Source organism: Strongylocentrotus purpuratus, unplaced genomic scaffold (genome assembly GCF_000002235.5).
Source record: "Strongylocentrotus purpuratus isolate Spur 01 unplaced genomic scaffold, Spur_5.0 spur5_scaffold_19, whole genome shotgun sequence".
In the NCBI taxonomy this organism is placed as follows: domain Eukaryota; kingdom Metazoa; phylum Echinodermata; class Echinoidea; order Camarodonta; family Strongylocentrotidae; genus Strongylocentrotus; species Strongylocentrotus purpuratus.
In genome coordinates, this window is record NW_022145604.1 from 155,984 (window position 1) to 168,178 (window position 12,195).

General features: G+C 35.4%; 1 long non-coding RNA gene across 1 annotated transcript; it reads right to left on the reverse strand.

Moving 5' to 3' along the window:
* Positions 1-2,355: 2,355 nt before the first annotated feature.
* On the reverse strand, positions 2,356-4,927 carry LOC115925937. The gene is made up of 2 exons (XR_004064872.1): positions 4,652-4,927; positions 2,356-3,352 (listed from the first exon to the last, which is right to left on the reverse strand). It is a non-coding gene; the product is annotated as an uncharacterized LOC115925937 (long non-coding RNA).
* Positions 4,928-12,195: the final 7,268 nt, after the last annotated feature.

Genomic DNA, 12,195 nt, shown 5'->3' on the forward strand with positions numbered 1-12,195 from the left:
CATTAGCAGTATCATCCTGTTATTTTGTTATCTATTTCTCTCATTTACATTAAGTTAATGTATTAAGTACAGTATTCTACTGTGACATTAGCAGTATCATCCTGTTATTTTTTAAATCTATTTCTCTCATTTACATTAAGTTAATGTAATAAGTACAGTATTCTAACTTGACATTAGCAGCATCATCCTGTTAATTTGAGGAAAAAACAAGCTTTCTGAACACAAAAATCATTATTAAAGTCTTTATTGGGTAATCAACGCTCCATAAAACAAGTTTCTCAAATAGTGTAACATTATGAAAATGCTTGCAAAGAAACTATCAAGTAAAACATTAAAACAAGTAAAACCACTAAAAACTGCAAAAGTTCAAGTACTCAAGAATCTACAGACCCATAGTCATCCTTCCAGTATCTCAAAAATTCTTGAAAAAATTGTTTAGATTATACCAATTCTGAAATACACATAACTTGCTTAATCCCAACCAATATGGCTTTAAAAAAAATCATTCACCCGACCTAGCATTAATTTAATTATACGACAGAATAACACATGCAATTGTGCAGACATAGCGGCTTTAAGGCATTGATATGCTAAATCACAACGTATGGCTTAGGGGCACTGCACTTTCTTGGGTCAAAAATTATTTGTCGAACAGACAACAATATGTTCACTTTAAAATTCTGAATTGTAAAAAACTATTGTAAAGAATTATCTTCAATTGTAAACAAGACATATTTTATACACTTTTATCTTCCTTTAAAGCCACTATTAAACGACAACTACTATCAGAATACAATCAATGAAAAGTCTCCATATACCTGGCAGAATCAAGGAAAACTCTCTATACCTGGTAGAATCTCTCCAAAAGACATTACTCATGCACTTTATTTTTGTTTAATTTATCTTTTGAACTAATACCCCATTTAATTTGAGTTGCTCTGTTATATTAAACTTGTAATCTTTAATACGTGTTTCATATTCTTCTGTATTTTTGTCTCATTTACATGCCAATTCTGCACAGAAACTTGTTTCAACTTCATGAGCTGTCATTCAATTGATTGATTGATTGATTTATTGACGGTAAAAGCCCTATTCAGCTACTCGGCTGGTTTACAAAGGGGCTGTGCAAAATAACAAAAACCGTAAAACATACTTGACAATAAGAAAATATACATGATATACAGAAATTAATGAAATAGAATTACCAATGTGCACAATGAACAAAGAAAATAGAAAATATGATCAATTTGTGTACAGTATGTAAAATGAAAACATAAAATTATGAAATTCGTTTAGCTACAATATTGCTACGTATTAAATATGATAAAAAAACATATTACCATATAACGTAACATATATCGTAATAAAATATAAGTTACTTTAAAAAAATATATTATTATATAACTTGAAATATGTCGAAATAAAATATAGGTTACTTAAATATAGGCCTAATATTTGGCAAATTCATTTATTTCATGACTTATTAAATTTATTAAAATAAAGGTGTATTGCATGTACGGACTAAAATATATGAAAATTCACTAAGGTAAAATAATGCTAAATTGCAAGTAATGTAAAACATATTTTGGAAAACAGTAAGTAAACAATCAAGCAATGCTACAGAAACAATTCCTTCGAAAAGATCGTGACCCAGGCAAGGTGGTAAACCTGGCTTGCAGACATGAAAGTTTGTCACTTTATTGAAAATGGAATCAAACTTGACACCGTCAATCACATTTTCGTCAGTATTGGTAGGATGTAGTGCTTGTTTATAGTTCTCCTCTGTTCTGATACTACCTGTTGCAAGTGGGTTCTCTCGAAAAGAGTCCCTCCGAATAATGCAATAGCGACAAAAAAAATGGCTCGTGCTAAAGTTCTCGGTAAAACCTCCAATGTTATGAGACCCCAAATTGTCTCCTGCGATTGCGAGTAGTGTACCTTTAACACATGTTTCGTCATCCAGAATAATACCACTATCTTCTAATGACTGAAGGTCACTGATGAGACGACTAAAAACAGCGCTGGCTCCAAATTCCTTATAATCCTGTTCGTTGCAGAGCAACACCAATTGCATATGATCAATGTTTGATCTATTGTAGGGCTGTATATCAGCGAGGGTAGCATACACAGCTAGAATTTTATGTTTTTTTTCCCCACTGCCTAGTGGATTTACTACTTCGAAAGAATCTTGGTACAATATGAGTGTTACTGCTGAGTTTTTATGCAAAGGCTCATCTTTTGGGAATGCTCTGCCATCATAAACATCACGTAGAATGGTCCTTTGTAAAGCAGGTTGAGCTTTATGAGTCTCTTTGTAATCTTTGATAAATGAGTTCTGCTTGAATAATGCTCTTAGTGTGTCTTGAATTTTAATGTATTGGCAAAATCGCTGTTTGCCAAACTGATCTTCTCCTAAATATATCTCAGTTGGGGAAACATAATCAAAAACTGCTTTAAAATGTGATTTTCTTGTAGACTCTGATCGAAATTCTTTACAATTTGAAGCACTGAACAAATCCTCAGATTTAAATAAAGTTAAAACGTTGGTAACCTCATCATCGGTAATTCCTATTCCTTCAAGTTTCTTTTTTAATTTTGGTATCAAATTTTGTTGGCTTAATGCATGAATATCCTGAACTGTGTCAATTATTTCCTGAATTGTAGAGTTGGGCAGGAGTAATTTTGCCTCCAACTTCAGATAAAACAAGGATAAGCTGTGTTTGAATGAGTCAGCGGATACATCTACTTCATCATCTGTCACACTTTCCTCGTCACTTGAGTGCAGTCTTCCAGGAAACTCCTGATTATTTTCTTGGGCGGATTCAGTTAACACAGTACCAGTTTCACTTGAAGTTGAGTCTAACTGAATCTGGTCTAACTTATTGTGAACTCTTGATATATGTGACGCAAAAGACGACCTCACTGAAAAACGTTTTTTGCAATTGGCAAAAGGACAGCGTATTTCAACTCCGTGTTTGATATGAACTCTAAGATGAGAAAGTATGTCATGGATTTCCTCACATTTTACAGCACAGAGTGGACAATTCCAGGTAGAAACGCAGAAAAACTGGGCATCTTTTTTTCTTGAAAATGGTTGATGATCCCTATGCACATGGGTTTTGAAGGATGAATAATTTCTGAATGTTCGATTGCAGCCAGGAACACCACACGGAAATCGAAATTCACCACATTTCTATGGACTGAAAAGTGTTCAGAAAACCGCTTCAATGATCCAGAAGAATGATTACATAGCTTACAAACGTACATGGGTATATGATGTCCATGTAGAGCATCCGTCTGATTAGTGTTTCAGCATGCACACTGTGTGACTTCAGCAGTAATCCATGGCATACTGCAAGAAAGAAGAGCGGAAAACAATACCTTTAATATGCATACGTACACATAACTTTTTATGTACAGCATTGACAGATTAAAAGTTATTTAAATGATAAATGAATAATAAAAAAAAAGATAAAGGACAAAAAATACAAAAGAAAATCGAAAGAAAAACATAAATTCATCAAATATAACCAGTTGTCACGAGCCTCCTGATGATGACTGTATGCGAAACCTTCAGCAAAAAAACATTTGATTTCACGGCTATGAATGTTACTACATAAGTGAAATTAACATTCATTTGCGGTAAATGAAACTACAATAGATTTCTGTAAAACAAATTTACAATCCTTAAAGACAAAAATTACTGTAATTTACTGTTAGTATTTGAAGAACCTACGGTAACAGCAATTTACTCTAAGAAATGCAGTGATTTACTGTAGGAAAGTTTACAGGCAGATACTTTGAGTAAAAATTGATGGTAACTTACTGTAGATATAACCTACAGTTACTGTAAATTAAAATTACAGTGAATTACGGTAGACAAGTACTCAAAATTAATATGAAATAAAATTACTGTAATTTACTGTAAACTAGCAGTAAGTTACTGTAAATTACAGTAATTTTACAGTAATTACTCAGTAATTTTACAGTAACTCACTGCCAGTTACGGAATGGCCTATTTGGTTGCTATGACAACGCTGCGACCTTCAAAAAAGTAAATTACAGTAATTTTACAGTAAATTACAGTAATTTTAAAGTAACTTACTGTAAATTACTAAGTAACAGTAAAATACTAAGTAATTTTACAGTAACTTACTGTAATTTTATTTCATATTTTAACTTTTAAGTAAAATTACACTATGCAGCAGGATTGCCAGTACTTTGCTGTAATTTCTTCAGTAACGTGCTGTAGACTACACTACATGAGCTTAGACTTGTGCGTATTCAACTGATCACGCAGTGTGCTCATGATGGACTGATGCTGTAGTCGATCGTAGTGTGTGCGGTGTCCTATAAGTTATAAGTCTTGATGGTCTTGACGTTAGACATTTAACGTGAGCATGCATATCTATGTGCAATGGCATCGCATTGACAGTGACACTGTACGCTGGTACTGCAGTACAGTGTCATGTGCTGCACTAACACTACCGACTCTGTCCCACACACCACAGCACAGCACGTACAGTACACATATACCGTAGACGGAACAATTACAAACACAATCCCTATACTTTCCACAGTCTGACAATTCTTCACTTCAGCGGGATACAAATCAAATCATGACTCTGATAATTGGCAATCTGTAACTTACCTCGGATCCCCTTGGAATTGACTTATTGGTCATCAATATCCCAGCTCGAGGATCAGGACCAGGAACAGAACAGATTCAGATTCGTTGCTCAGGATCAGGCCGGCCAGCTCAGCTATATATCTCAGCTCAAATCTTTGCAGAAAATTAAAAATGGCGGCGCGGCGTGGCGGGCTAGCGCGGGAGCCAATCACGTGCAACGCATACGCGCATATGCAGCCGATCCGCCTAATGCGCATGTGCGCTGTATCCCACAATGCTTTTTGCACGCTCCTTTACACTAGCTAATTACTGTAGATATTTGTTCCCATGCTCTACGACACTGATGTTTACAGCAATATACTGTACAGCAACGTACTTATACAGTTAATTATCGTAAAATCGTTATTACAACATATTACTGTTGTAAATCACAGTATTTTACTGCATGAGTTACAGCAAATTTTTACAGTGTAGTTTGAATGTCACTGTGAATGTTTAGAACCTTGTCATGAAAGAATTTTCCTAAGTCATTCACAAAAATCTTCTTATCAATGTTACATGGCATCACTGGTTGTTTGTTTTATGTGTTACTAAATCTTTATGATAAGTTCTGTGAGCAGCATTCAAAACATACAATGCTGCATTGCGAGCTTTCTTGTACTCATTCAGATCGTGATCAGATCGTGTTCTAGACCATCGTTTCTGTGCTTTTCTTCTTTGCTTCTTTGCTGCTCTAACCTCGTCCGTGTACCATGGCACATGAGGACGGGCAACTACTCGTTTTGATACTAAAGGAGCATGTTTATCTAAGACCTTTCTGAGTGTGATATCATACAAGGAGGCCAGATCAGAGATATCACTGGGTACATGTACATTTTGACAGAGTATACTTTCTGCAAGATCTATACTAAACATCCTAGCATTAATACGGGAGTATTTGCGATACGGCACAAGTTTGTCAGCCAATAATGGTTTACATGTATTGAGATGGCACATAACAGGAATATGATCAGATAAGAGGTAATCACATGGCCATGGTTGGCCAACAATTATATCATCAGACTCGCGACAAATAAGTAGGTCAAGGGTATGACCATGTGAATGAGTACTAAAATTTACAAATTGAGTACAACAGAGTGATTCGAGGAGGTCTCTAAATGACTTTGATTCAGATGAGCTTACATCAACTCGAATGTTGAAATCACCAGCAATTAGTAATGGAACATTGGACAAAAGGTGATCTTGAATATATTCATTGAACTGAGAAAGAAACAGTGAAACAGACACGGGATGAGATTCTGAATATGGTGGTCTGTATATATTGATCAAATGAAGACGAAACGATTTACAAGAAATATGATATTCAGCATACTCAAATGATTCCTTTTGACCAGCGACAACTTGACGAGCATCGATGGAATCTTTGGAGAGAAGACCAGTTCCACCGCGGCGACCAGTCCTAGGATGGTGAAGGAAGCGATACCCAGAGGGAACAAATTCTCGTAGAACTGCGGTGTCACTCTCAGTTAACCAGGTTTCTGTTAGTGTGACTAAATCAGCATTGCTTTCATAGACAAAATCGTGAATAATAGTTGTTTTATTACGAACAGAGCGTACATTAATTGAACAAAGTTTAAGACGATCTGAAAGTGATGAAGTTCTAATCGTTGCTTGACTTACATGTCGAAGACTATTCTTTTTCCTTCCGCCTCGATTACCCCGTCTGGTTTTCTTACGCGTCGTCTTTTGAATTCCATATAATCCAATAGTTTCACAAACATGTAGTGGAAGAGGTGCAGTGAAATCTTTCCACTGACAGAGTTCAGCTGGGGTGTACTTGATGACAGCAGCAGGTTGATTGACAAGACGTTTTGTAGCGAGTAGGGTGTCATCATGTTGCTTGTCTGGGCCGGGATTGGGGTGGACATCACCGGCATGAAGTAGTTCCAACTGGAAGGAGGCATTGCTGTTAACACTGTATGGGATCCTTGTTTTAAGGAAATGTTTCCTGGTGAAAGGTTGACAACCCAAAGGATGGACAATGGTCTGTCCACTGCAGTCAGCGAAGTCAATAGCACTGGCATAGCAGCACAGAATGATGAACAGTCCCAGATGAAAAGGCTGCATTGTGTTTGATCTGAGTCTAAGCATTCAAGTTCGTTGAAGCAAACAATACACAAAAGCTACACAGTGAGGTACATGTACATGTACAGTAGTGCACAGAGGTGTACAGGGAACATAGATTCTTACATATGGTACTAGTACACTAGAGAAACACATGCATGACACCTACAAACTAACTCAAACAAAACCATCTTTGCAGTATAGAACAACAATACCCACAAGACCACTACAAGTCGGGCTAAGAACAGCAAAACTTGAAGCTCTGCCCATAGGACAACAATCCCTATACCAACTGAATCCCGTACGATAGAGCGCTATACCAGCGAGAAAACTATATGACGACAACATTTTTAAGATTTGTGAGGTCGCAGTGAAAAAAAATTACATCTTATAAAGAGGAAGGGAAAAAACTCCAGATGGGATTATAAGCACATTCTCATAACGGAATATTGAAATGACCTGTGATAAGTAACATAATTATATCGTTTATAAATGCGAGCGAGCTTTGGGGGAAATTGCTCTTAGTCGCTATAAATATGGGGCACGTTTAATGATGAGAGGAAAAGGGGACACTTATCGAAAGGGATAAATTTAAACACTTATTAGAAGAGAAAATTAGGAGCACGTGTCAAAGTACAGTACAAAGGGTAATTATCAGAGGTGAAAATAAGGCACTTCTTACACCTGGAAAGAGACGCTCACCAGGGATGAAAAAGGCACTTAGGAGAATGGGAAACGGGCATTTGTTGACGGGAATGGGGCACCCATCAGATTTTGATAGGGGCATCTATAAGAGGTGAAAAGGGGATAGCTCCCTTATTATAAAGGAAAAGGAGCACGCATCATTGTTAAAAGGGGCACCTATCGCACCTGAAAAGGGGCACTGACCAGATATGAAAAGGGGCACTTATAATAAAGGAAAATTTGCATTTTTTGAAAGAAAGACAATTTTAATAAAAGCATTTATCGGAGGTGTATAGCGCTTTTATGAGAAGGGGAAAGTAGCTATTATTAAAAAGAAAAATAGCCACATGCCAACGGGGCACTTATCACAGATGAAAAGGGGCAATTATGAAAAGGGGAAGGGGGTACTTATAAGAAGGAAAAAGAGCGTTTATTAGAAAGGAAAAAGGGCACGTGTCAAAATAAAAGGGGCAGTTATTAGAGGTGAAATGGGGCACTCATCAGAGATGAAAAGATCAATTATCGGAGGTAAACGTAGCACTTATCTGAAGTTGAAAAGGAGTAACTTCTCGTACCTAAAAAGGATAATTTACCATAGATGAAAAGGCGCTCTTATAAGAATGAAAAGGGACACTTTTCATATGTTAAAAGGGGCATTCATGAGAAGGGGAAGGCGCTTTTAATTTTTTAATAAGGAAAAGGGGCACTTATTAGAAAGGAAAAGGGGCATATCACATGTTAAAATTAAAGATGCGCTTATCTGAGTTAAAAAGGGGTAGTTATTAATAGGGGAAGGTGCACTTCTTACAAAGGGAAAGGGGCACTGTCAAAGTAAAAGGGGCACCTCTCAGATTTGACACGGGCAATTATCAGAGGGGAAGGGGGTACTAATCAAAAGTGAAAAGAGGCACTTCTCGTACCTGAAACTGGGCACTTACTAGAGATTAATAAAGGCACGTATGAGAATGGAAAAATTGTCGAAGGAGAAGGTGAAAAGGGGGAGGGTCACTTTTCCAAGTAAAAAGGTCACTTTTCCAGTGTAAAAAGGGACAAAGTTAAAGGGTCACTTTTCGTTGGTAAAAAGGGGCACTTGTTGGGTACTTGTAAAAGTGCCCCCCCCCCCCCCTGTCAACCGGGAGGGCCGTCTCTACCTGCAAACGTCTCTACCTGCAAACATAATGCATACTGTTTATATATCAAACATCATAAGGCCTAACAAAAAAAATGTTGTATTGCCCTTTAGGTGCCAGAACCTGGGTCGGTCGGTCGGTTTTCTTCTTTCTTATTTTACCCCCCCCCCCCCCCCCTCAAAACAGAGACTGTCGCCCCAAAAAACAAAAAAACGGGAAAGTCGCCCATATCTCGTTGGTTTCTAGCTGGTGCATTGCATGGTGTATACACGTACACTAGGCGGGGGTCTACGTGTTTACAATACCAGGATTTCGAAACTAGGGCAAAAGATAAGTGTTTGGGAATGATTCGATGATTCTATACATGTATATCCCGTTCTAACAAACAAAATGAATATCTTTGTATTCATTAAACATTTTTCGTCTAAAAAAATGGTTAAAAAAATAAAAACTTTATTAAAAAGCCGACCCTAGATTTAAAATTGTTTGTTTGGGTCGGTCGCAAAGGGCAATAAAACATCTTTATTTAAACACCTGTAGGGTATGTGCATAAGACTTGAAACGGAAAATAAATGATTTACAGACTGCTACAAAGAATAAATGTCACTTTAAACAGAATCATTTCCATCACTTAGATATATTTATTCAAATACAATAAGTAACCTTTGATGGCAATGTACTTATAGGTGTACTTAAAACATTTCAAGATTGAATAATAAAAGAAATCAGAAGAAGAAAAAAAATCTAAAAATTTATAAAAAGAGACGTGACTTTATCGTACATTCTTCTTATACAGAAGCAATATAAACTTTGCATAATAATGTATCGTTTTATAAATTAAATCAAACAAACGAACAAGGATCAAAATAAAATTAATATGGTTATCTCAACAAAGTGATTCTGTTTGTAACCTCTGACATCATGACCTTTGAATTATACAGGTCAACATACATCGCAGGATATAAAGTTCTCAAAAAGACAATTTTCACCTTTTAACATCTGAATTCTAGCTATGTCAAATTGGTACATGTATGTACATATGTTAGGATTGTGCAAAATGGATCTATAGATATTGTGGTGATAGAACCAACATATTATTTGTACGTTAGAATGAATGTCACCTCTTTTAACCTTTAACCCAACTAGTCATTAAAACTGAAATTTCGTTCTGTGACAACAAATCAATAAACACTGGTTTACAAAAGTAAATTTAGATTGCTGAATTTCCACACATAAGATCTTCTGTCCTATTTCTTTATTAAACCAGATCAACATATAGCTCTTTCTTTATTTCATGAATCATGTCATCTCCCTACGTGAATGAATGCTCATTTAAGTTTGATGTTCATACCCTAAAAGGATCTCAAGTGATTGGGATAACAAGTTCAAATGAACCAGAGCGGACGGACAACATTGACGGACTAAAAATTAATCTTCATACAGCACCTTTAAAGGCATAGATATAAACCATAGTAACAATACATGTTACAGTTCAGCAGCAAATTAACAATGAACATGAACTAAATCTGAGTTACTATCCGTTTTAAAATTCTCAAAAATAAAAAATGGAATCTGATATCTTATTTGCCCTGCAGTAAATGGAGATCAAATCATTTATTATGGTATGGATATACCTCATTAAGAAAGTAGAGATCAGTGGAATATTGACATCATATTGATGGCATGTAATCCATAGGGATCTATCTAACCTGTTTTCTTTTTGTTTATTTTTATTTGGACAAGTCATTGCCCTCCGCCTGCCGGATGGTGGGTTTTTAGGCCGTTTTTTTTTGGTTTTTCACATTCATCCAATCAGAGATCAGTAGAGCATTGACATCCTACTGGTGACATGTAATCCATAGAGGTCTATCTATCATCCAATCAGAGATTAGTAGAGCATTGACATCCTACTGATGACATGTAATCCATAGAGGTCTATCTATCATCCAATCAGCTACTCATGTTCATACCTTTAACATCTTGAACCTTTATAGAAAATTATTTCTTAAAACTAACCACTTTATAATAATGATTGTATTACTGCTCAAGCAAATAATCTATTATGATTTTTGCTTCTGTATTATTCCATAAAAGGAAATACAATACTCAATATGTAAGTACATCATTTGACCACTAATAGATAGAAAAAAGGAAGATCTTTTTGTAATCCTCTTACAAACTATACACTATAAAAAATGACACATTTTAAGTACATGACAGACAATATTACAAAACATTACTCACTTCACAACATTGTAATTTACTCTACGATTGAGCACTACAAAATGATTTTTTTTTTTAATTCACAGAAATGGGCTCTCAAAGAGCAAAGGTTCATGAAAAAAATACCATCATGATTTTAGTATTGGCAGGTACAAAACAAGGAAACAAAACCAAGGAAACACATTTTCCAGTGGAACTCTTGCGATAAAGATTTGGCGCTTCCTATTACATAAAACTGTGGGATGAAAATTGGTACAAAATGCAACCAAAGAACTGCAAAATTTTACTTGAATCTGTAACTGATATCACTATCTTTCCAACCATCTTCAATTTGTTCATTTGTAATCAGTGTTTATCATCATTTTGACAAGGACCATATGCTTGTAATTCACATAACCACGATTTAAACTTTAAAAACTTTTAAATCCCAATCCTTTATAATCATTTATGTACATGTACTGGGTATATTGCAGATTTAGTACGTTCTAAACTACCGAGGTCATAAAACTGTGGGATGACTGTTGATACGAAATGCAGACAAAAAAAACTTCTTTTGGAGCACTCAAGTCTTAATGCCCAAATATAACCCTCGTTAAAGCTACATTTATTGCATCCTAGATATGGAGGGTCAAATTTCATAAAAATGTGGGATGATTGTCAGTATGTATACAGAAAAAACAGTGAAATGTCAAAGTAACCATCTTTAAATTACACTGTCATCAAACTGTACCTGATTTGGTTGTGTGTATTGAGTATGACTGTGTTCTTAATTGTATAGTTTATATAGGGAGACAATGCTCATTAAATAAAATTAAACAAATTGAAATCTCTAATCACTTATAATCATTGATGTACATTGCATATTTTGGTGTTTCCTATTTCATAAAACTGTGGGATGAAAGTTGGTACAAAATATAGCAAAATAACTGAAAATAGTTTAATCCTTGATGTACATTACAGATTTTGGTGGTTCCTATTTCATAAAGCTGTGGGATGAAAGTTGGTACAAAATGTCGCAAAATAACTGTTGTTATAATCATTGATGTACATTACGGATGTTGGTGGTTCCTATTTCATAAAGCTGTGGGATGAAAGTTGGTACAAAATGTAGCAAAATAACTGTAAATTGTTATAATCAGTGATGTACATTACAGATTTTGGTGGTTCCTATTTCATAAAACTGGGATGAAAGTTGGTACAAAATGTAGCAAAATAACTGTAAATTGTTATAATCAGTGATGTACATTACAGATTTTGGTGGTTCCTATTTCATAAAACTGGGATGAAAGTTGGTACAAAATGTAGCAAAATAACTGTAACTAGTTTCTCACATTGTATCCACCAGTATAAAAATAACGTTGAGTTCTCAGGGGGTGTTTCACAAAGCATTTTTTCAATGACAAA